This window comes from Rhineura floridana, chromosome 9 (assembly GCF_030035675.1).
Source record: "Rhineura floridana isolate rRhiFlo1 chromosome 9, rRhiFlo1.hap2, whole genome shotgun sequence".
Lineage (NCBI taxonomy): Eukaryota > Metazoa > Chordata > Lepidosauria > Squamata > Rhineuridae > Rhineura > Rhineura floridana.
The window spans coordinates 83,983,054-84,004,899 of NC_084488.1; the positions used below are offsets into that span (position 1 = coordinate 83,983,054).

Below are 21,846 nucleotides of genomic sequence, written 5' to 3' on the forward strand. Positions count from 1 at the left end.
TAGCAAAAATCTTGGCAAAGCACAATGTTGATGGAATACATCATTAGTCGCTATCTTACATCAGATCATCGCATCTTGACAGGATACATGATTAATTATACTATATCAACCTAAGCATCAAAGCCATTCTAGGATTAATAGGTTCTATGCTACTATCTTACTATCTTTGAAGTATCACAGTCTCTTGATCTAGGGTGTCAAGGCACTTGATGGATTATCCTATCTACATGCGAGGACACTGTTCTGGTGTAAACAGGTCCTCTTGACCTGTCTATGCCACCCTCTCCTTGGCACATGCACTACTGTTCTTTGACACGTGCAGCTCATTAGAGCTATCCAGACCAGCTTCAAGGCTTCTGTACATCAAATGGTCCTTTCCCTCCCCATCAGCCTCCTAGATAAGACACAGCTGGGTGTAGGTTGGGTACTCATTGACTGTTCCTTGACCTAATCTCTGACAAGCTGAACTTCTTGCAGGTGCTTAAAGTTGAGAAAAACAACATTATAAGCTTTCACTTGCAAATCTTAACCTCTTAAAGGCAAGTCTACACAATAAAAATAGCCATACATATGCAAAGGCAATGATTACATGAACGCCCCATGGACTACACAGACCAAAAAGGCTTTGCAACAGAAGAAACATCTCTCAGATACTGTGGCCATCCATTCTTTATGAGGACTGCCACTACTTGAAGTTGAGGTCTTGTTTTGTGGCTTCCTGTACAGTACCCCCCCGCCTTGGATAGAATCATAGAATCATAGAGTTGGAAGGGGCCTTGTAGGCCATCGAGTCCAACCCCCTGCATGACCAGTGTACCCAATCCATGTATTACTCTCTCACCAGCCATGGAATCCTCATCACTTACAGGAAGATCCACAGTAGCTAGAGACAATGTATCAGCAACATGCATGAGCTTACCTGGGGTGTACACTACATTAAGTTGATACCTCTGAAGCTGTAAAAGCATACGCTGCAAACGAGGAGGAGCACTACCAATTGGCTTTTTAAAAATTGCTTCTAAGTGTTTATGATCAATCTGAACTAAAACAACTTTACCAAACACATACTGACAGAATTTTTTCATTGCATACAAAACTACAAGCAATTCTTTCTCTATCTGAGCATAATTTTGCTCTGATGAGGTAAGTGATCTCGAAGCATAAGACACTGGTCTATTCTCCTGAAGCAAACATCCTCCAAGACCATCTTTTGATGCATCAAGCTTGCACAGTAACTGGTTTGGGAGTATCAAAGTATTGAAGTACGGGTGCCTGACACAATTGCTGTTTAATCAGTTCAAAAGCTTTCTGATGTTCTGGCATCCATTGAAACATTACATCCTTTGTCAACAAGTTTCACAAAGGTGCTGTCAATTCTGCCTCCTGTGAAATATATTTTGACAGAAATTGCAGAGATCCCAAAAATCTGAGCACACCTTGTCTATCTTGCGGATGTATCATATCTCAGATAGCCTTGACTTTGTCATCATCTGGTCGAACTCCCTGAGCAGTCACTATTTGACCCATGTATTTCACTGAGTTGACCTTAAACTGAATCTTATCCTTATTAAACTTAATATTCTTAGCATGCGCTGTCTCCATAACTTGATTAAGAATCTGATCATGCTGTTCTGATGTCTCTGCTGCAATGATCATATCATCAGCTATCATGTACACCCCTCTTATATGACCAAAAGTTTCCTCATTTTTCTATTGGAACACCTCACTAGAGGATTTAAGTCCAAATGGCAGACGATGGAAACAATACCTCCCCAAGGTGTATTAAATGTACATAAACGTGATGAAGGTCCATCCAACGTTACCTGCCAATATTCATCTTTTTCATCTAAGATGGTAAAAAATTTCATACCAGCTAAATGGCTCAAAACATCCTCTGTTGTAGGAATGGTATAATGCTGTCTACGAACTGCTTTATTCAAATCACAAGGGTCAAGACATATATGGAACTTCCCATTCTTCTTTTCTGTAATGACCAGACTACTGACCCACTCTGTAGGACCATTAACTCTAGATATTACTCCTGCACTCTCCATCTGTCCAAAAGTCTCCTTTAATCTGTCCAGTATTGCAAAAGGTACCTTCCGACAGCCACTGCTGGATTAATATGGATATGGTGAGCACCCTCAAATCCACCAAGACCTTCAAAAACATCAGAATATATAGCAAGTAGCCGTTCCTGTGTTAAAGGTTCAACTGTATGCACACTATCAACCCGACAAACCAAATCCAGAGTCTCACAGGCTAGCCTGCCCAGTAGTAGAAGAGAAGAACTTTCTCCAGTGGGCACTGGAACACCCCCAAGTGGGTATTGTCTTCCTTGCTAGTGCTTGACGCAGGAAAGAGAACACTCCAAACAGACCGTTAATGCAGCCCCTCCCACGGAGTGCTAGTTCATTTTCCTGCCTTGCTTGAGCAGTACTGATTTTCGCCTTGCTCTTCAGTCTGGCCAAGTTATATCCTTATCTATCTGTCTGTCTAAGCTATTTATTAGTAGTTAATGTTGTTTACTTGACTCTGAATCTGTATGAGTGTTTGTATATCGTTTGCTAACGAATAGCAGCGAGTGTCTCAATGGCAGTTAAGTGTTTGTTAGTCCGTCCAGCATATCTCGCTAGTATGCCTTTGAATTCCTGAGATTAATTAGCCTAATGATTCCCTAGAGTTTGAGGCTTTCCCTTGCCAAGGCAGTTTGAAAGCAAAGGCGGGGGGGGGGGAGAGAAAATAAGGTCCTTAGAAATTGGTGTTGCTTAACGCTTAGGGTGGTAAAAGGATCTCTACCTTCACAAAGCAGAGCTTTGTTTCAGAGGTAAATCCTAGTGGCCAAAATTATAATGGGGGGCTTAGCCCCTAAATTAAGCTCTCTGTGGCAGGGAATAACTCTTGGTACCCAACAAAAGGTTAGGAAAGGGAGATAATCTCACCTCTAACTTCTGAAGAGGAGCATATCCTTACTTCCTCATTCTTTTCAACTTGATTCTATTTTTCTTGCTCCCTGTCTTGTTACAAAAATCACATGGCCCAGGAGAAGGGTTTTTGCATTGAGAAGTGGTTCTTGGTAATGAATTAAAATCAACTGAATTTCATATTAGAAATTTCCATAGATTGATCTGATGGAGATTTGGTTGTGGTTGTGCAGACTGATTCACTTCACGTGCTGCAAATTTTTGAAGTTAAATATAACATTTTCATGTCATTTCAGTTTTTCCATTTTGTGCAGAGATTCTCCCGGTCTGGTTTTCTATGGATATGTTTTTTTTGTATGGAATTGGGGGGGGGGGTAGGATTTTTTAAAACAGTTAATTTTTTTATTAAAAAAGATTCCTCTGTTTCAGGGGTGGAGAATCTTTTTCAGGTCAAGGGCCACTCTCCTTTCAGAGCAACCTTCTGATGGCAATATGGCAACGGTCATCAGGGCCAGAGGCAACAGTGGGTAGTGCAACAAATGTAAATTTTAGATTTGAACAGTAGGCTAGTTTCTACACACTTGCACACTTTTCTGTATCCTCCATCCAGACAACCACAAAGCAAGGACACATTCCAGCCAGGTAAACTGTCTCAGGGCATTGTGTGTGTGTGTGTGGCCTGGAGAGAAGGGTTGTGGGCAGACAGAGAGGCGTACAGAGCCTGAAGTTCTCCATCCCTGATCAATTCAGTAGTGGTGTGTTCAGTCATATTGGATTTCCTTGAGTTTTGTGTGTTCATATTGTCATAAAAAAGACAGTAAGAACTGTGTCAACTCCAAAAAACAAACAAAGAGCAGTTCAAAATTAGTTCAAAACAGTCCAAGACTATGTCCAGATTGTCAGTATTTTGCAGGAAGGATTCAGTCACATACCAGAAATACCCATTATTTTTTAAAAAAACAAGCTTTTTTTGCAGTGTGGAATAAACAATTGATTGACATCTATAAACTCTGTACAAGCAAATCAGGATGAACACTCAGTGCCATATAACCTCTACACAAACAAATAACCTTCTTGTAAGCTTCATGAAACCAAATAGGCTGAATACTCAATAAACAAGTCATCGGAAAGAACCCAAACTAGGCATCTTTGGAAGCAAAAGTATGTTTCTCAGCTATTTGTATCACAAACAGTTAACAATATTATGTCTGTCATTCAGCTTTGCAAAACGAATTTTGCAACCATCAATACCCAGCTACTTATAAAAATGTTTGTAATTTTCTCATAGTGCACAATACAAACATTCAATACCTATATAAATTATATATAAATTTCCCAGATTCCAGTGCACCATATAGACATATGATCACCATACCCACCAACCCAAACAATTTATTATGAGGTTTATTTTTATTTTATCAAGAGTCTGTTCCTACGATAACTTTCCTATGTCTAATAACTTCCAGTGGGAAACCTCATAATATCAATTGTTGTTCATACCTATCTCTATATTGATTAGTAGAGTTGGAATGGGCCTATAGGGCCATTGAGTCCAACCCCTGTTCAATGCAGGAATCCAAGTTAGCTGCCTCTTGAATGCCTCCAGTATTGAAGAGACCACCACCTCCCTAGATAATTGGTTCCATTGTCATACTCCTCTAACAGAAAGTTTTCCTGATGTTCATCCAAAATCTGACTTCCTATAATTTGATGTTTACACTAGTACAATTCTTTTCAACTGTGAAATTCTGCAAATGGTAAATTATCTCTTAAGTAAGCTGGATGATAGCTACTATAATGCAGGATAGTCTTATTCGCAGGTTTTGTGTAAATAACATATATCTATCCACAGAACACTTCACAACATCCAGAAAATAAATTTCTTCTAGAACCTTATGTATGGTGAATATAATGTTCAGATCCACAGCATTCATCCATACAAAAAAAAAATCCATTGCACAATTGTGATAAGCCACAACAGAGTCGCCATCAATATATCTACTGTAATATAGCATATATTGAAAATAAGGATTGCCCTCTTGATTCAAAATGACAGTCATGTATAAATTAGCTATGCTAGGTGCTACTGGACTTCCCATAGCTACTCCTTTTATCTGAAGGTAATTCCTTGAAAAAGTTAACCTAGAGACCTATTTTTCATTTTCATATGTAGCTAGCATGTTCTATATCATTTAAAAGATAATTTTACAAAGTTTAATTATCTGGCAACAGTTTTTCAAAATGGCATTTTACACATGAGTAAAACAACCAGAAGGGTGACATGCAAGATGACTTAGAATATTTCTAATTTTCTCTATAATCTTAAAGACCTCTCCAAGAAAATAGACAATAGATTACAGCTCCTTATTGTATTGGTAGTTTTGCTTTCTCATTTGGTAAACTGAGAAGTTTTATGTTATGAATAAAATGAGATGAGCTTCTTGTTGTTGTTGTTATGTGCCTCCAAGTCGACTACGACTTATGGCGACCCTATGAATCAGTGACCTCCAAGAGCATCTATTATGAACCACCCAGTTCAGATCTTATAAATTCAGGTCTGTGGCTTCTTTTATGGAATCAATCCATCTCTTGTTTGGCCTTCCTCTTTTTCTACTTCCTTCTGTTTTTCCAAGCATTATCTTTTCTAATGAATCATGTCTTCTCATGATGTGTCCAAAGTATGATAACCTCAGTTTCATCATTTTAGCTTCTAATGATAGTTCTGGTTTAATTTATTCTAACAGCCAATTATTTGTCTTTTTCACAGTCCATGGTATCTGCAAGGCTCTCCTCCAACACCACATTTCAAATGAGTTGATTTTTCTCTTATCCGCTTTTTTCACTGTCCAACTTTCACATCCATACATAGAGATTGGAAACACCATGGTCTGAATGATCCTGACTTTAGTGTTCAGTGATACATCTTTACATTTGAGGACCTTTTCTAGTTCTCTCACAGCTGCCCTTCCCAGCCCTAGCCTGATTTCTTGACTATTGTCTCTATTTTGGTTAATGATTGTGCCAAGATATTGATAATCCTTGACAAGTTCAATGTCCTCATTGTCAACTGTAAAGTTGCATAAATCTTCTGTTGTCATTACTTTAGTCTTTTTGACGTTCAGCTGTAGTCCTGCTTTTGTGCTTTCCTCTTTAACTTTCATCCCGTGCGCCGTGGATACAGTGAATGAATCAGAGTTGACCGGTTGCATGCCGGTATGCTGGGATCGTTTTCAGCCTCTCTCTTCTGAGGATGTGGACAAGGTGCTCTCGACTGTAAGGCCTACCACCTGTCTAACTGACCCTTGCCCATCGTGGCTCATCATGAGATGCAGAGAGAAGTTGGGTGAGGGGATCAAGGTGGTGGTAAACGCATCCTTGAAAGAGGGTGTGATGCCATCAGCCCTCAAGGAGGCAATTGTAAAGCCCATCTTAAAGAAGCCCTCCTTGGATCCCCAGGTTTTGAATAACTTTCGCCCAATTTCGAATTTACCATTCTTGGGCAAGGTCATTGAGCGAGTGGTGGCCAATCAGTTGTCGACACACGGATTACTTAGATCCATACCAATCGGGCTTCAGGACTGGTCACGGAACTGAAACAGCCTTGGTCGCTCTGGTAGATGATATGAGGAGGGCATTAGATAGGGGAGAATTTACCTTCCTTGTCCTCCTTGATCTCTCAGCGGCTTTTGATACTGTCGACCACAGTATCCTTTTATATCGCCTAGAGGGATTGGGAATAGGAGGCACTTTATTACGGTGGTTCCGCTCCTTTCTCTCTTAGGTACCAACAGGTGGCATTGGGGGAGGAGGTTTCAGACCCTTGGCCTCTCAATTGTGGTGTGCCACAGGGTTCTATCCTCTCTCCCATGCTATTTAACATCTATATGAAGCCGCTGGGGGCGATCATCAGGAGATTTGGGCTGCAGTGTCACCAATATGCGGATGACACTCAGCTCTATCTCTCGTTTAAATCTTCGCCAGAGTTGGCTGTGGAAACCTTGTCCAAGTGCCTGGAGTCCGTGAGTGGATGGATGGGAAGGAATAGGCTGAAACTGAACCCCGACAAGACCGAGGTACTGCTCGTGGGGGACAAGAGAAGGTTGGGAACCGTTGACCTGAAGTTCAATGGGGTGAGTTTACCCCTAAAGGACCAGGTCCGCAGCCTCAGGGTTGTACTTGATTCCAAGCTGTCCATGGAGGCTCAGATTTCGGCAGTGAGCCGGGCAGCTTGGTACCAACTACACCTTATACGTAGGCTGCAACCCTACCTTCCTGTTCATCAGCTCCCACTGGTAGTACATGCCCTGGTCACCTCTCAATTAGATTACTGTAATGCGCTCTACGTGGGGTTACCCTTGAAAACGGTCCGGAAACTACAACTTATTCAAAATGTGGCGGCTCGATTACTCACAAACAGTCGTCGCCGGGACCACATCACGCCAGTGTTGTTCGATCTACACTGGCTTCCAGTTGTTTTCCGGGCCCAATTCAAGGTGTTGGTTTTAACCTTTAAATCCCTACACGGTCTCGGCCCAGTTTATCTAAAGGAGCGCCTACAACGCCACCAATCATGCCGCCTGACAAGATCGGCCACACAAGGCCTTCTCTCAGTCCCGCCAACCAAAGCAGCTAGGTTGGCGGGCACTACAGAGAAGGCCTTTTCAGTGGCGGCCCCCACCCTCTGGAACTCCCTCCCACAAGATCTTCGGCACATCTCTTCTCTGAATATGTTCCGCAAGTCCTTAAAGACCTGGCTTTTTCAGCAGGCTTTCGGGACTTCTGGGGAGGCTTAATATTCTTCTGTTTTAAATGCCTCCTATTATGTATTGTTTGCTCTTATAATTTATATATTTCACTGTATTTTTATATTGTATTCTGCCATATTTATTGTATGTACGTCGCCTAGAGTGGCCATTGGCCAGATAGGTGACACATAAATTAAATTTATTATTATTTATTATTATTATTATATCAGCATTCGTTGCAAATCATTACTGGTTTCTGCTAGTAGTATGGTATCGTCTGCATATCTTAAATTATTGATATTTCTCCCTTCCATTTTCATGCCTCCTTCTTCTTGGTCCAATCCTGCTTTCCATATGATATGTTCTGCGTATCGATTAAATAAATAGGGTGATAAAATACACCCCTGTCTCACACCCTTTCCGATGGGGAACCAAACGGTTTCTCCATATTCTGTCCTTACAGTAGCCTCTTGACTACAGTATAGGTTGCACATCAGGACAATCAGATGCTGTGGCACCCCCATTTCTTTTAAAGCATTCCATAGTTTTTCATGATCTACACAGTCAAAGGCTTTGCTGTAATCTATGAAGCACAGGGTGATTTTCTTCTGAAATTCCTTGCTCCGTTCCATTATCCAACATATGTTTGCGATATGATCTCTAGTGCCTCTTCCCTTTCTAAATCCAGCTTGGACTCTGGCATTTCTTACTCCATATATGGCAAGAGCCTTTGTTGTAGAATCTTGAGCATTACTTTACCTGCATGGGATATTAAGGCAATAGTTCAATAATTACTGCATTCCCTGGGATACCCCTTCTTTGGAATTGGGATGTATATGGAACGCTTCCAGGCTGTGGGCCATTGTTTAGTTTTCCATATTTCTTGACAGATTATACTCAAAATTTGGACTGATTCAGTCTCAGTAGCTTGTAGCAACTCTATTGGTATGCCATCTATTCCTGGTGATTTGTTTCTTCCAAGTATTTTAAGAGCAGCTTTCACCTCACATTCTAAAATTTCTGGTTCTTCATCATATGGTTCCTCTGTGAATGAATCTGTCATCCTGGCATCTCTTTTATAGAGTTCTTCAGTGTATTGCTTCCATCTTCCTTTTATTTCATCTCGGTCATTCAGTGTGTTCCGCTGTTGATTATTCAACATCCCTACTCTTGGTTTAAATTTCCCTTTCATTTCTCTAAACTTTTGGAACTTTTTGGAATAGATGAGCTTATGACAGTAAAACTCATGTTTGTTTGTTTGTTAAATAATTTTTTATTCAAGATAAAGTAGAAGTAGATAATGTTCCATTTCGATTACATAAAAGCATTACAAACAAGGATATGGGATGAACAAAAGGGAACATCAAAGGAAAAGGGGAAAAATAAAGGAAAAATGAATAATATAGGTGATGATTAAGGTTAACTTTACACCTTTATATTTTAAGCATAGTAATATAACAAGTTTCCTATATTAAGGTAAATAAATTAAATGGAGCTATTTCATCTATCACTTTATCATTCCAGAACTGTATTATTTTGATGGTTATAATCCACTGCATTTCTATTATAAATCATTTTTATCATTAATACTGTCTCCCAAGTTTTTTTCAACCAATCCATCAATATTGGGGGGGTGTTATTCTTCCATTTTTGTGCGATACCTATTTTTGCCACTGTAAGCAAAGTTGCTACTTTGAAAATCTACATTAATAATTTCTTCACAAAATAAGCACAGAAGGATTGTTTTAGGATTTTTTAATATCGTTTGATATCATCTGCATACAAGTTTATTTAAAATTCCTCCATACCATATTTGACTCCTGTTATTTGTTGATTATTTCTTATTAATATTGCTACTGGTTCCAAAAAAACAGCAAATAATAATGGCAAGAGATGGGCATCCCTGACGAGTTCCACGTTTCAGCAAGATAGGTTTTGATAATTGATTATTAACATATACTTTTGCTGTCAGTTTTTGACATATTAATTCTATCCAGGATTTAAATATACCTCCCAAGTTCATTTCTTGTAGGGTTCTGATCAGAAATGACAGTTCCACGCTGTCAAATGCCTTCTCTGCATCTAAAAACAAAAATAGCTTATAAATTTTACTTTTGACTTATCTCTAGGCAATCGACATTTTTTTTTGACATTATGTTGTAGTTTCCTATTTTTTATGAATCCTGTTTGGTCTTGCTTGATGTAACATGGTATTATATTATTAAACCTTTTTACTATAATGGAGGTCCAAATTTTTGCATCTTGATTTAGTAATGAAATTGGCCTATATGACTGTGGGAGAGTGGGATCTTTATTTGGTTTTAATATAACTTTAATAATAGCTTCTGAGCATGATGCTGGTAGTTTTCTTTGTTGTGTTGATTCATTGATCACTGTTAAATAATGAGGTGTTAATGTATCCACAAATATTTTATAAAATTCGCTTGTTAAACCATCTGGTCCACGAGCTTTATTATTGCCCAATGCTTTAATTGTAGTTCTTATTTCTTCTTCTAATACATTTATCTCTAGGGTTCTTAAATCTTGTTCTGTAACTTTAGGCATATTGATATTTAAAAATATTTTATCCATTTGTTCCCCTGATGGCTTCTGCGAAGAGTACAATTGTTGATAGAATTGTTGAAAACATTCTGCTATATCTGTTGAATTTGTTGTTTTTCTATCTTTATATTTAATAGATGGAACTAGAGCTCGTTTGTTTATCTTTTAAAAATTTAGATATTTGCATATTCATGCCATCTTTGCTTCATACTGTTGGTATATTTTTCTAGTTTTTCAGTTTGCATTTTTTGATATAGCTGTCTCCATATATTTAATTGTTCTAATACTTCTGACGATTCAGTTAGCTTATGTTCAGTTTTTTTCTACAGTCGATGAGATCAATTCTTTTTCTCCTTTGCTCAATTGCTGTTTGTATTAAGATCCCTCTTATATATGCTTTAGCTGCGTCCCGTATTGTTGACCAGCTTATATCTGGAGTTATGCTTTGTTCAAAGTATAATTCCAAATGTTGTTTAATTGTTTCTCTAATATCTTCATTTTGTAAGACAGTATTATTTATTTATTTATTTATTTGATTGAACTTTTATACCGCCCATAGCAAGCTCTCTGGGCGGTGTACATAAAAAATAAAACACAAACAATTTAAAACAGCTACAAAACCAACTAATCATCCAATTATAAAAGGTGTGTCGTATGACTGTCTGTTAAAACATTAGATACAAATACAAACTATTAACAGATATAAAAATATTAAATATTATAATATTAAAAATATTAAAATGCCTGGACAAAGAGGAAGGTTTTCACCTGGCGCCGAAAGGATAGTAATGTAGGCGCCAGGCGAACTTCATCAGGAAGGGTATTCCATAATTCGGGGGCCACCACTGAGAAGGCCCTCTTTCTTGTAGTCGCCTTCCGGGCGTCTCTCTGAGTAGGCACCCGGAGGAGGGCCTTCGACGTTGAGCACAGTGTACGGGTAGGTTTGTATCGGGAGAGACGTTTCATCAGGTATTGCGGGCCCGTGCCGTGCAAGGCTTTATAGGTTAAAACCAGCACCTTGAATCGGGCCCGGAAACATATAGGCAGCCAGTGCAAGCGGGCCAGGATCGGTGTTATATGTTCTGACCTCTTGGTCCCAGTTATTAATCTGGCCGCTGCATTCTGCACGAGCTGCAATTTCCGAACCGTCTTCAAGGGCAGCCCCACGTATAGTGCATTGCAGTAGTCCAATTTCGAGGTTACCAGAGCATGAACAACTGAAGCAAAATGTTCCCTGTCCAGATATGGGCGTAGCTGGGCCACCAGTCTGAGTTGGTAAAAAGCACTCTGTGCCACTGAGGCCACCTGCGCCTCAAGTGACAAGGATGGGTCCAAAAGGACTCCCAAGCTGCGCACCTGCTCCTTCAGGGGGAGTGTAACCTCATCCAGAACAGGTCTAACATCCATCGTCTGGTCAGGGGATCCATTCACTAACAGCATCTCAGTCTTGTCTGGATTGAGCTTCAATTTGTTCGCTCTCATCCAGTCCATTATCGCTGCCAAGCATCGGTTTAGCACCTTGACAGCCTCACCTGAAGAAGGTGAAAAGGAGAAGTAGAGCTGCGTATCATCAGCATACTGATGAGAACGCACTCCAAAACTCCTGATGACGGCACCCAGCGTCTTCATATAGATGTTAAAGAGCATTGGGGACAAGACTGATCCCTGTGGAACTCCATATTGGAGCGCCCAGGGCATCGAGTAGTGCTCCCCAAGCACTACTTTCTGGAGACGACCTGTCAGATAGGAGCGGAATCACTGCCAAGCGGTACCTCCAACTCCCAAATCCGCAAGCCTCCCCAGAAGGATACCATGGTCGGTATCAAAAGCCGCTGAGAGATCAAGGAGGATCAACAGGGTTACACTCCCTCTGTCTTTCTCCCGACAAAGGTCATCATACAGGGCGACCAAGGCCGTCTGCATGCCAAAACCGGGCCTGAAACCCAATTGAAATGGATCTAGATAATCGGTCTCATCCAAGAGAGCCTGGAGCTGGGATGCAACCACCCTTTCCAGAACCTTGCCCAGGAATGGTACATTTGCTACCGGCCTGTAGTTATTCAAATTTTCTGGGTCCAGGGAGGATCTCTTCAAAAGTGGTCTCACCACCGCCGCCTTAAGGTGGTTCAGGACCACTCCCTCACATAGTGAAGCGTTAATCACTTCCCTGGCCCAGCCAGTAGTGCCATCCCTACTAGCTTTTATTATCCATGAACGGCAAGGATCTAACACAGAGGTGGTTGCACGCACCTGTCCAAGCACCTTGTCCACGTCCTCAAGCTGCACCAATTGAAACTCATCCAACAAAACATGACCAGACTGTGCTCCGGAGACCTCGTTTGAATCAACTGCTATAACATTGGAGTCTAAGTCCTGACGGATGCAAGAGATTTTATTCTGAAAGTGCTTGGCAAATTCGTCACAGTGTGCTTTCGACGGTTCAATCACGTCCTTAGGGCCAGAATGTAAAAGCCCCTTTACAGTTTGAAAAAGCTCCGCCGGACGAGAGATAGCAGATTGAATAGAGGCAGTGATGTGTTGTTTCTTCGCCGCCTGCACTGCCCCAAAATACGTCTTATTATAAGCCCTCACTAATGCCAAGTTGCATTTGTCAGGAGTCCGCCTCCATCTGCACTCAAGCCATCTCCTATATTGTTTCATCGCCCTCAGCTCCGGAGTATATTATCTAATTGCCATAATGTATTATCTTGACATTGTTGTAATTTTAGTTTTATCTTTATTGGGGCATGATCTGCGTACGTCATAGGTTGAATCTTAATTTCTTCTATTTGAGTGAGCAAGTACAGAGTTGTCAAAAAGTAATCTATTGTTAAATGAGTTGTGTACATGGGAGAAATATGTATAATCTTTATCATCTGGATGATAGAATCTCCAAGCATCTGCTAAGTTGTTCTGCTTCATCATTTCTATAAACATTTTAAGTAATTTTCCTTGAAATGCTTTTTTTTTAGATCTATCCATTGTAGATGATATTACTCCATTTAAATCTCCTCCAAGAATAGCTTCTCCTTGTGCATGATTTTTTATTAAATTGTTTGTATTATTAAAAACATTTGTCTGATTAATGGCACATATACACAAATTAAGCTATAATTATGATTAGAAATCTGTACATTCAAAAGTATGTAATGCCCATTTTCATCTTTTTCACAATTTATTACATTAATATTTGGATTTTTCATCATTATTGCAACTTCTTTTCTTTTAGCTTTTTCACTTGATGCATATGTTATGCCCAATTTTAGTTGCTCCAAATAAACTTCTTGTCCTTGTTTTATGAGTCTCTTGTAAGAAGATTATATCTACTTGTTCTTGTTTCAATTGTCTAGCATATCTTTTACGTTTTACTGGAGAATTTAAGCCTTTAACATTAAGTGATATTAATTCTAATGAATTCATTTTAAAATTTAGACAATTTACACAAATAAACAGTAAAAAAGTGGTAAATAACTAATTTCAAATTTGATATTTAGATTGAGAGTCTATTTTTACTTTGTTGGAGAGAACTGAGTAAAATTTGGATCTTCTAATGCTGTAGCTAACTGTTTTGCATTATTCAATGTTCTAATCCAGACCCATTCATTCTTTATTAGGATATTTAACTTGAAAGGAATGCTCCAGTTTTATCGTATCCCAAATGATTGTAATTTTTCTGTTAGAAATTTAAATTCCCTTCTTCTTGACAAAATTTCCGGGTGGATATTAACCTTTTCTTGGCCCACATATTTTGTTATATTGTTTCTTTAACTCTTAAAGTGATAAATGTAACTAGAATATCACGAGGTTTATTCATTCTTGCACCAATTCTTATAGCTGTCTCAATGCCAACTGCTGCAGGACTGTCTAAGTTTAAATAAATAATCCATCAATTTAGTTGAAAGGAAACCTATAAGGTCTTCTTGCTCTATTTTCTCTGGCAGACCTCTAAATTTAAGATTATATTTCCTTGATTCAAATTGTAGCTCTTAGATCTGTTTTTAAATGTTCATCTATGGTTTTCAGTTCTTTAATCTCTTTACTTGTTACATCAGCTCGCACTTGTTCCGATTCTTGTTTTCTCTGTAGGTCTTCTATAATTTTATCCTGTTTTTCCAGTTTTTGTTCCAAGTTCTTCATTTTGTCTGTTATTATGTCCAGTTGTTCTTCTAGGTTTTTATCACGCTCTTCCCACTTTTTCTTAAATTCTGAGTCTCTTTGTTGTAATAATTCTAAGAATTTTTCATCCCTTTGCTCCAGAATTTTATTAATTCTTGCTTCTGAGTTTTTCTGTTCTTCTATTAGCAAAGATTTTAAAGAGAGCACCAGATCTAAGTTGTTTTCTGCAGGTCCTTGCTCTGTTGTTAACAAGTTTCCTTCTGTAATTTGCTCTTCCATCTCTGTTTCTTGTGGAGGTCCTTTATTTGTGTTCATTTCCTCTTGATTTAATTTTAAGTCTTGTTATTAAGCTTTGTTTTAAATCCTTGGTTTTAGCTGTTTTCTTTCCCATTTTCTTAATTGTGATCAGAGGGAGGAACTCAGATGTCACAGTCCTATTTTTACTTGGTTCTGTTGTTGTTATTCCTTCTTTGAAAGTAGGGTTATAGTAGAGTAAAGTGGTGGTTGTTAAGAAGCAGTATTCCAGTAAGATTATTAACAATACATGTGATAGTGGCCAGTTAATTATATATTACAATATATTGCAAGTAATACTTAAATGTACAAAACTTAGCCCCCAAAGATATAAAACTTATCTGGTTTAAGTACCAACTCAATTAGTAAGTATACTTTATGAAGCTATTCTCAACAGAGTAAAAAATTATACAGAGAAAAAAAGATTTATATATCAAAAAAGAAAATTATATATAAACGTTCATATTATAGGATCTTTGCTGCTCATATTCTTATTAAATTTTTAAGTTTTCTCATTTCCATCTGTATCAAAATTGCACACTAGCAAAAACAATAATCACACAAAAAATTATATACTAAAAGAAAATCATGAACAATAAAAAGCAGGAAGAGAGAAAAATTTAGGTTTAGTTGATGTTACTAACAAGCTAATCTCTTTCCCCTTAAAAAAAGAAAGAGAAAAGGGGAAAATAAGAAAAAGAAAAATGTGTCTGTGTATTTCTCAGCTCAGGTGTAAGCTCCCCGGAACGCTAACTCTCTCCAAACATTGTTCTACATGCAATGTCCGCAGTGAGTTAGCATCTCAGCTTCTGACCAATGTAAACAGTTTTCAAGCAGTACCTCAGGGTGGAGTATTTAAGCTGCAGCACTTTGGAAGGGCAGACAACTAGATGAAGTACATGTTGTTCAATTCCTTCACGTTCCCATGTTCCGCTCTCCTCTCCAACCGCTACACAGACACAATGTCCGTGATAAGTTGGCGTCTCGGCTTCTAGCTTCTACAAACACTTTTCAAGCAACATCCCAAGGGAGTGCCGTGTTCAAGTGTTCTGGATTGTTGCATGGGATGGTAGGCATGGATGGTGGATGAGATTCTATTACCTTTCTTATTCCCCCCTCCCATGGGGGGAAAGTGAGGCGTTTGAGCTGCAGCAGTTCTGGAAGGGCAAGTAGTTAGATGGAATATAAGTTACTCAACTCCTATGCATTTACGCGCTCTTTTCTAGTCGCTGCCGAAGCTTTCAACGCAGCGCCCCATACGGGTGCTCTGCTCAGCTGTTTCAGGTTGATACTGGGCGTGGGAGGCGTAGAAGGTGGATAGAATTCTTCTGCCTTTCTTCTCTCCCTTCCCCTGTAGAGGGAAGGGAAGGCATTTAAGCTGTAGCACTTAGTAAGGGTGAGCAATTATATGTGAATTGCTCAGCTCCTTCTCTCCTTCTCATTCACACTTTCTTCTTTAGCCGCTCATCGTAAATAATTTATATTCATCTTGAAGCTCGGAGCGGAGCAGCCTTCCCCGTCGCCATGTTCCAAAACTCATGTTTGTTGAGCATGTTATATTGGTCATAAAACTCAAACACACCCATCAACAAATTAAAATAAAAATCTATATGCTTTAAGTGCATTCTCTTGTTTGAATTTGTTAGGTTTAAGAAAATGTGACCAACTAACACAATGAGTAACTTACACAGCATGTTTTGTCGTGTGCATCATTTAAACCCCTTTTAGGCCTCATAATTACTTTCCTGAGAATTTAATAATTATTAGGCCAATTATTTGTACAGTAGGGCCCTGCTTTTCGGCAGCCCACTTTTAGGTGTTCCACTAATACGGCGGCTTTCAATTAGAGTAAGGCCCCACTCATACAGTGCTTGTTCCACTTTTACGGCATTTTTCGGGCGTCGGGCACCATTCTATCAAATGAGTTCTGCTTTTAGGCGGGTTTCGCTTTTAGGCGGGGTCTGGAACATAACCCGCTGTATGAGTGGGGCCCTACTGTACTATACCATCAATGTAGGGCACCTTACTGAATTTTATGGAAAGGTCCCTGCCCTTAAGAAGCTTACTATCTAAAAGACAAGTCAGACTACAGGAGTTTGGGCATATGTTAATGCTTTTAGAAGAAGGATAATACACTTAGTAATTACATAACTTTTCTAGGTCAAGTATCAGTAACTTCAACCCCAATGAGGTTCAGAAAAGTGCAGAATTACTTTGCTGCTAACAAACCCCTTTCCCCTTTCTTGAAACATGTAGAAGCTTCTATCAGCTTCCTGTCAGATATAGCAAGGACACAGGCCCACCCTAATTGGCTTTCCCTAGCTAGGCTCATCTAAAGATACAAAAAAATCACTTGAAGAGCTTAAGGCCTCTTGAATTGCCTTAGATTGCAGTACAACCCTGTAAAAGGTGTGAATATGGTATCAAACACAAAGTGCAAATTGAACACAAAGTGTATGTTTTATAGCTGTTCTGGATTTTAAGTGAGGTGGTTTTTTGTTTGTTTTTGCTGTAGCTTCCTTTATTTTATGGGATTGGTTGCTTTTTAAATAAATTGCATGTCCAAATTCACACCAAAAACAAGAACAAGAACTTACACATATGTCATGACTTACAAAGTATAAAATTTAGGGCTATACAACTGATCTGGCCAAAACTCAAGCTGGTTCAGGTCTGCTCCGAATCTGGAGCTGAAAACACTCTGTAGAGAAGCTGACTGATTTTCTTATAAAGTGTTGCAATTATTAATTACAACACAATATAGGGAGAACACCAGGGAGGGCAGAGGGGAAGGGAATCCAATCCAGGGCTAAAATCTGACTCAACACTCTCTAGTCACAGTGTTTGGAAAAAATCAAACTTTAAAAGCGGGTAACACAAAAAACCCTGGAGCTACCTATCAGAAATTTGGCAGGGTTAATCTCCGCTCAAGGGGCTACCATGTCCCCAAATTTCTCAATTCAGATATAGGGTCCAAATTCAGTCAGATGGGCCCAAATCAATGCAGGTCAGGTCAGGACACAAATCAGATGTGCAGGGGGCTTGCACAGTCCTAATAAAAAATGTCCCCCTCTTTCATTTTCAGACCAGAGGATTAAAAACCATATTTGCCAATCTAAAATAGTAATAAGCAGTGGTAGTAGTGTTGTTATTAGATTTATATCCCGCCCTTCCTCCCAATAGGAACCCATAAGGTAGCGCCATTCAAATTCAACTACTAGGTGTTAATTTCTGTTGATAATTATGTTTGCAAAGACGCAGGAATCAAAGTGGACAAGGATACTAGTGTTATTTTTGCAGGAAAAGATAATCATCATCATTTATTTGTATACTGCCATTCCATAATAAGCCATGCTCAAGGCAGCTCACATTATGTAAAATGTATTACATAATTCTGTAACAGTTACAAAATTTAAATAGTAATAAGGACAATGATGTCCCTGTTAAACCTGTAGCCAGCCCAGGGTCTATGGGAACAGCAAACAAGTAATGTCCTTGAAATACCACCAAAGCATTTCTTGATTGACAGAGATATTATCAACTGATATTTCTTTGATTTTTTAAAGAATTTATCAGGCCATGGTCCCAACTAGGGAAGGAGCAGGCAGGTACCAGTGAAGTCAGCTGTGCAGGAGGGGCCTCTGGGATGTGTTGATAGGCAGCATGATATGCAGAACTCATGAAGGACATCCAGGGTCTTTTGGTCCACACATGCCTCCCTGTGATAGACTTGCAGGAATATGGCTGGGAAAAGACTATGTCTCAGCAGTATTCTCTAGTACTTTTCATCCAAAAAGCAATGTGTTGTTTTTGCTTGCTTGCTTGCATTCTCTCTCAAGTTCACAAAGAAACTAAAGATATTTGAATGTTTAATATCATCATGAAATATTTATTTTTGAAAATGTTAATTTTGTTGATTGCTTCAAAATCTCAAGCTTTTGATACCCTGGTGGGCTGCTAAACAACCAAAATTAGACAAAACAGTATCTCAGATCTTACATAAGAACATCTCATAATAAAATATGTGGGGGGGGGGACTACTAGGTAAACACTGCCATCTTGTGGTAATTTGAGCAAAAAACTACAAAAGAAAACCCTTTCTACTTGAAATGACAAAGCATACTGAGTCTTTCTGCAGTTATCTGGTGGCAGTCTCTGGTGTGGTGTGGGAGAAGCCCAGGACACTAGTCCCAGGGGACTTCAGTATCCATGCTGATGCTGCCTTCTCTGGGCCAGCCTTCATGGCTGCCATGACAACCATGGGGCTGTCACAATATATTGTCCCAACACATACAGCAGGTCATACCCTAGATCTGGTTTTCACTACAGGGGGCATTGGAAAGGATCTAGTGATTATGGGGACTGAATATTATCCTATTGTCATGGATGGAACACTCTGTGATAAGGTTTGGATTGGCTGTGACTAACACACACCCTTTGCAGGGCTGGATGACCAGCTAGATTGGTCCGCCCCCAGAGATTGATGAAATGTGAGGGAATGAATGCTCTGGGGTATTTTCCAGGTAGCATGGCTAGTGTTTCTATTGAGACCCTAGCTTCACTGTGGAAAGGGCCATCAACATGATTGCTCCTAAGCGCCATCTCTGGCCACTGGGTGCCCCAAAGGCTCCTTGCCTTACTGAAGAGCTTCAGTCAATGAAGTAGGCCTGACATCAGACAGAGCATAGGTTGCACAAGTTCCAGTGTGAATCTGACCCAAGAGAGGTATGAGTACATAGCAATTCCTATCACGTGGCAGCAGTGGCAACTAAAAGAACATGTCTCTTGGCCATTATTGCATCCTCAGCGAATCACCCAGCAGAAGTGTTTCGAGTGGTAAACTGGATGATCCAGACCAGTGTGGTATCATCAACAATAGGCCACTCATAGCCTATTGTGAGAGATTTGTGAATCACTTTAAGGGGGAAATTACACAACTTCATGCTGAACTTGATGCTACAACTGGTTCAGGCTTGGTCGAGGTCTTAGAGCACTGTCAAATTATAGCTTGTGGGGTCAGTTGTTGCAACCCAGGGATGTGGACAGGACGCTTGCGATAGTGAGGCCAACTACATGCTCTCTTGATCCCTACCCATCAATATAGGAGAAAAATATAGGAGAAAATTGACTGGATGGTTCCAGGGAGTGGTCAGTGCCTCACTACTGGAGTTATGCCTACTGCCTTGAAAGAGGCAGTAGTGCAAACCCTCTTGAAGAAGTCGTCGCTGGATCCAGAGGTTTTTGAAAACGTCTGTCCTGGCTCTAACATTCCTTTCCTGGGCAAGGTGAAGCAGATGATCTAGATCTATTCCAGTCTGGCTTCTGGCCTGATTTTGGCACAGAAACATCCTTGGTGCCCTTGATTGATTACCTTTATCAGGAGATACAGGGCAATGCAACCCAGTGGGTCCTCCTTGATCTCTTAGAGGCTTTTGACACTGTTGCCATGGTGTCCTGAAGGAAGTGCGAGTCGGAGCGGGACCAGAAAGTAGTACTAGGAGATTGTTCCTAGTATATTACTGCCACAAGTTTTAATGAAACACCTTTATAGTATTCACCAAGAGATACTGCAAATTAAGAGTCTGAGTTTCAGTACCATTTGTTCATTCACCACCTTCCTGACTGATATTTATTTATGGTATATATTATTATTATTATTATTATATTATATTTATTAGTCGCCCATCTGGCTGGTTGTCCAGCCACTCTGGGCGACGTACAAGAAAAAATACATAAACATTAAAACATTAAAATTTAAAACCCAACAGTAAAAACTTAACCCATCCCAAAGGCCTGCCTGAAAAACCAGGTCTTCAAAGTCTGGCGGAAGCTTATCATAGAGGGGGCATTTATTTATATATAGTAACCATAGCCATATATATTTATGGTATATAATAACCAGCGTGAGTGAATTAAAATGGACGGGAATGGGAGGAATGGCGGGATATAAATTCAATAAATACATAGTATTATTATTACCACTTTCTATTTACGTGGTGTAGAAAAATTCCTTCAAGACAAAAAAAGACTTTTCAAAAGGAAACTGGTAATTAAATAATAATAAAAATAATAAATTTGGAATCTTTCCCCTTTTGCATTCTTATGTTCTGGAAGTTATATCTGAACTTTGTGAAAGGGAGAATATAACAATAAATCCATTCATTATAATTACTATATGAAGACGTCTGCTATATCTAAATATCCTTGATGAATAAAAGCTCTTTTTCTGCGATATATTTCAAAAATGTTGCCTGAACTGTCAAGCGGCAGCCTTATTACTCTTGTAGTAAACAGAGATAGTTTCACAGCACCTTACAGACCAACAAATTACTAAGGGGTAAATTTTGTGGAGTAAAGCCCACTTTGTCACATCTTGTTAGTAGATACCATGTCCAGAGGTACAACAGAGGGAAAACAGTAAACAGTGTAGGGGAAACAGCCTTGAAATGTATGGCTTATTGTTGTTTCATTAGGAATGGGTAACGGATCAACCAGAATTCTTGTAAACAATACTAATTTACGTACCTCTTTTTAAACAGTTCAAATTTCATTGAGTATCAGTTATGCCTTAAAAGTGCACCCAAAGTATGCACACTTGCTTTAAAAGTTGAAAACAGATTGGTGGACCACAAATATTAGGGATGGTGTAAAAGCCAGAACGGGACGGAACATGCTGGAACAGGCCCTTTATAAAAGAATTTGATACCAAAAACACTGGGATGTGTTAGACACACTTGAGAACAACATTTAGGAACAAAAACCATTCCAATAGGATTTAATTAACCCTTTAACAACCAAAATGCCCTCCAGAACGGAATGAAACAGCCCGGAACGGCGACTTCCAAGAGAGCCAGACCTCTGAAATTCACCAGTCCCACGTGACTACATGGGATGCATGCAATAAGACACAAAACTTCCACGCAAACCACGTTCCGATACCTGTTCCAGGCTATAATACGCTTTTACGTAAAACAGCCCGGAACGGCGACTTCCCAATGAGCCAGACCTCCGAAATTCACCAGTCCCACATGACTACATGGGATGCATGCAATAAGACATGAAACCTCCACGCAAACCATGTTCCGATACCTGTTCCGGGCTATAATACGCTTTTACGTAAACAGCCCGGAATGGCAACTTCCCAATGAGCCAGACCCACCAAATTCACCAATCCAACATAACTCGATGGGATTCATGCAAAAAGT

General features: G+C 39.5%; 1 protein-coding gene across 5 annotated transcripts in view; it reads right to left on the reverse strand.

Annotated features, from left to right (window-relative positions):
- Positions 1-21,846, reverse strand: part of REC114 (REC114 meiotic recombination protein) — a 73,154-nt gene that overhangs the window by 43,973 nt on the left and 7,335 nt on the right. Inside the window, exon 1 of one of the 5 annotated variants that reach the window (XM_061585215.1) lies at positions 15,482-15,507. The exons of the other annotated variants lie outside the window; for them this stretch is intronic. The gene's annotated coding sequence lies outside the window, so the exon portion shown is untranslated. Of the gene's footprint in view, positions 1-15,481; positions 15,508-21,846 lie in introns of those variants that run through there. 5 annotated transcript variants of the gene reach the window in all.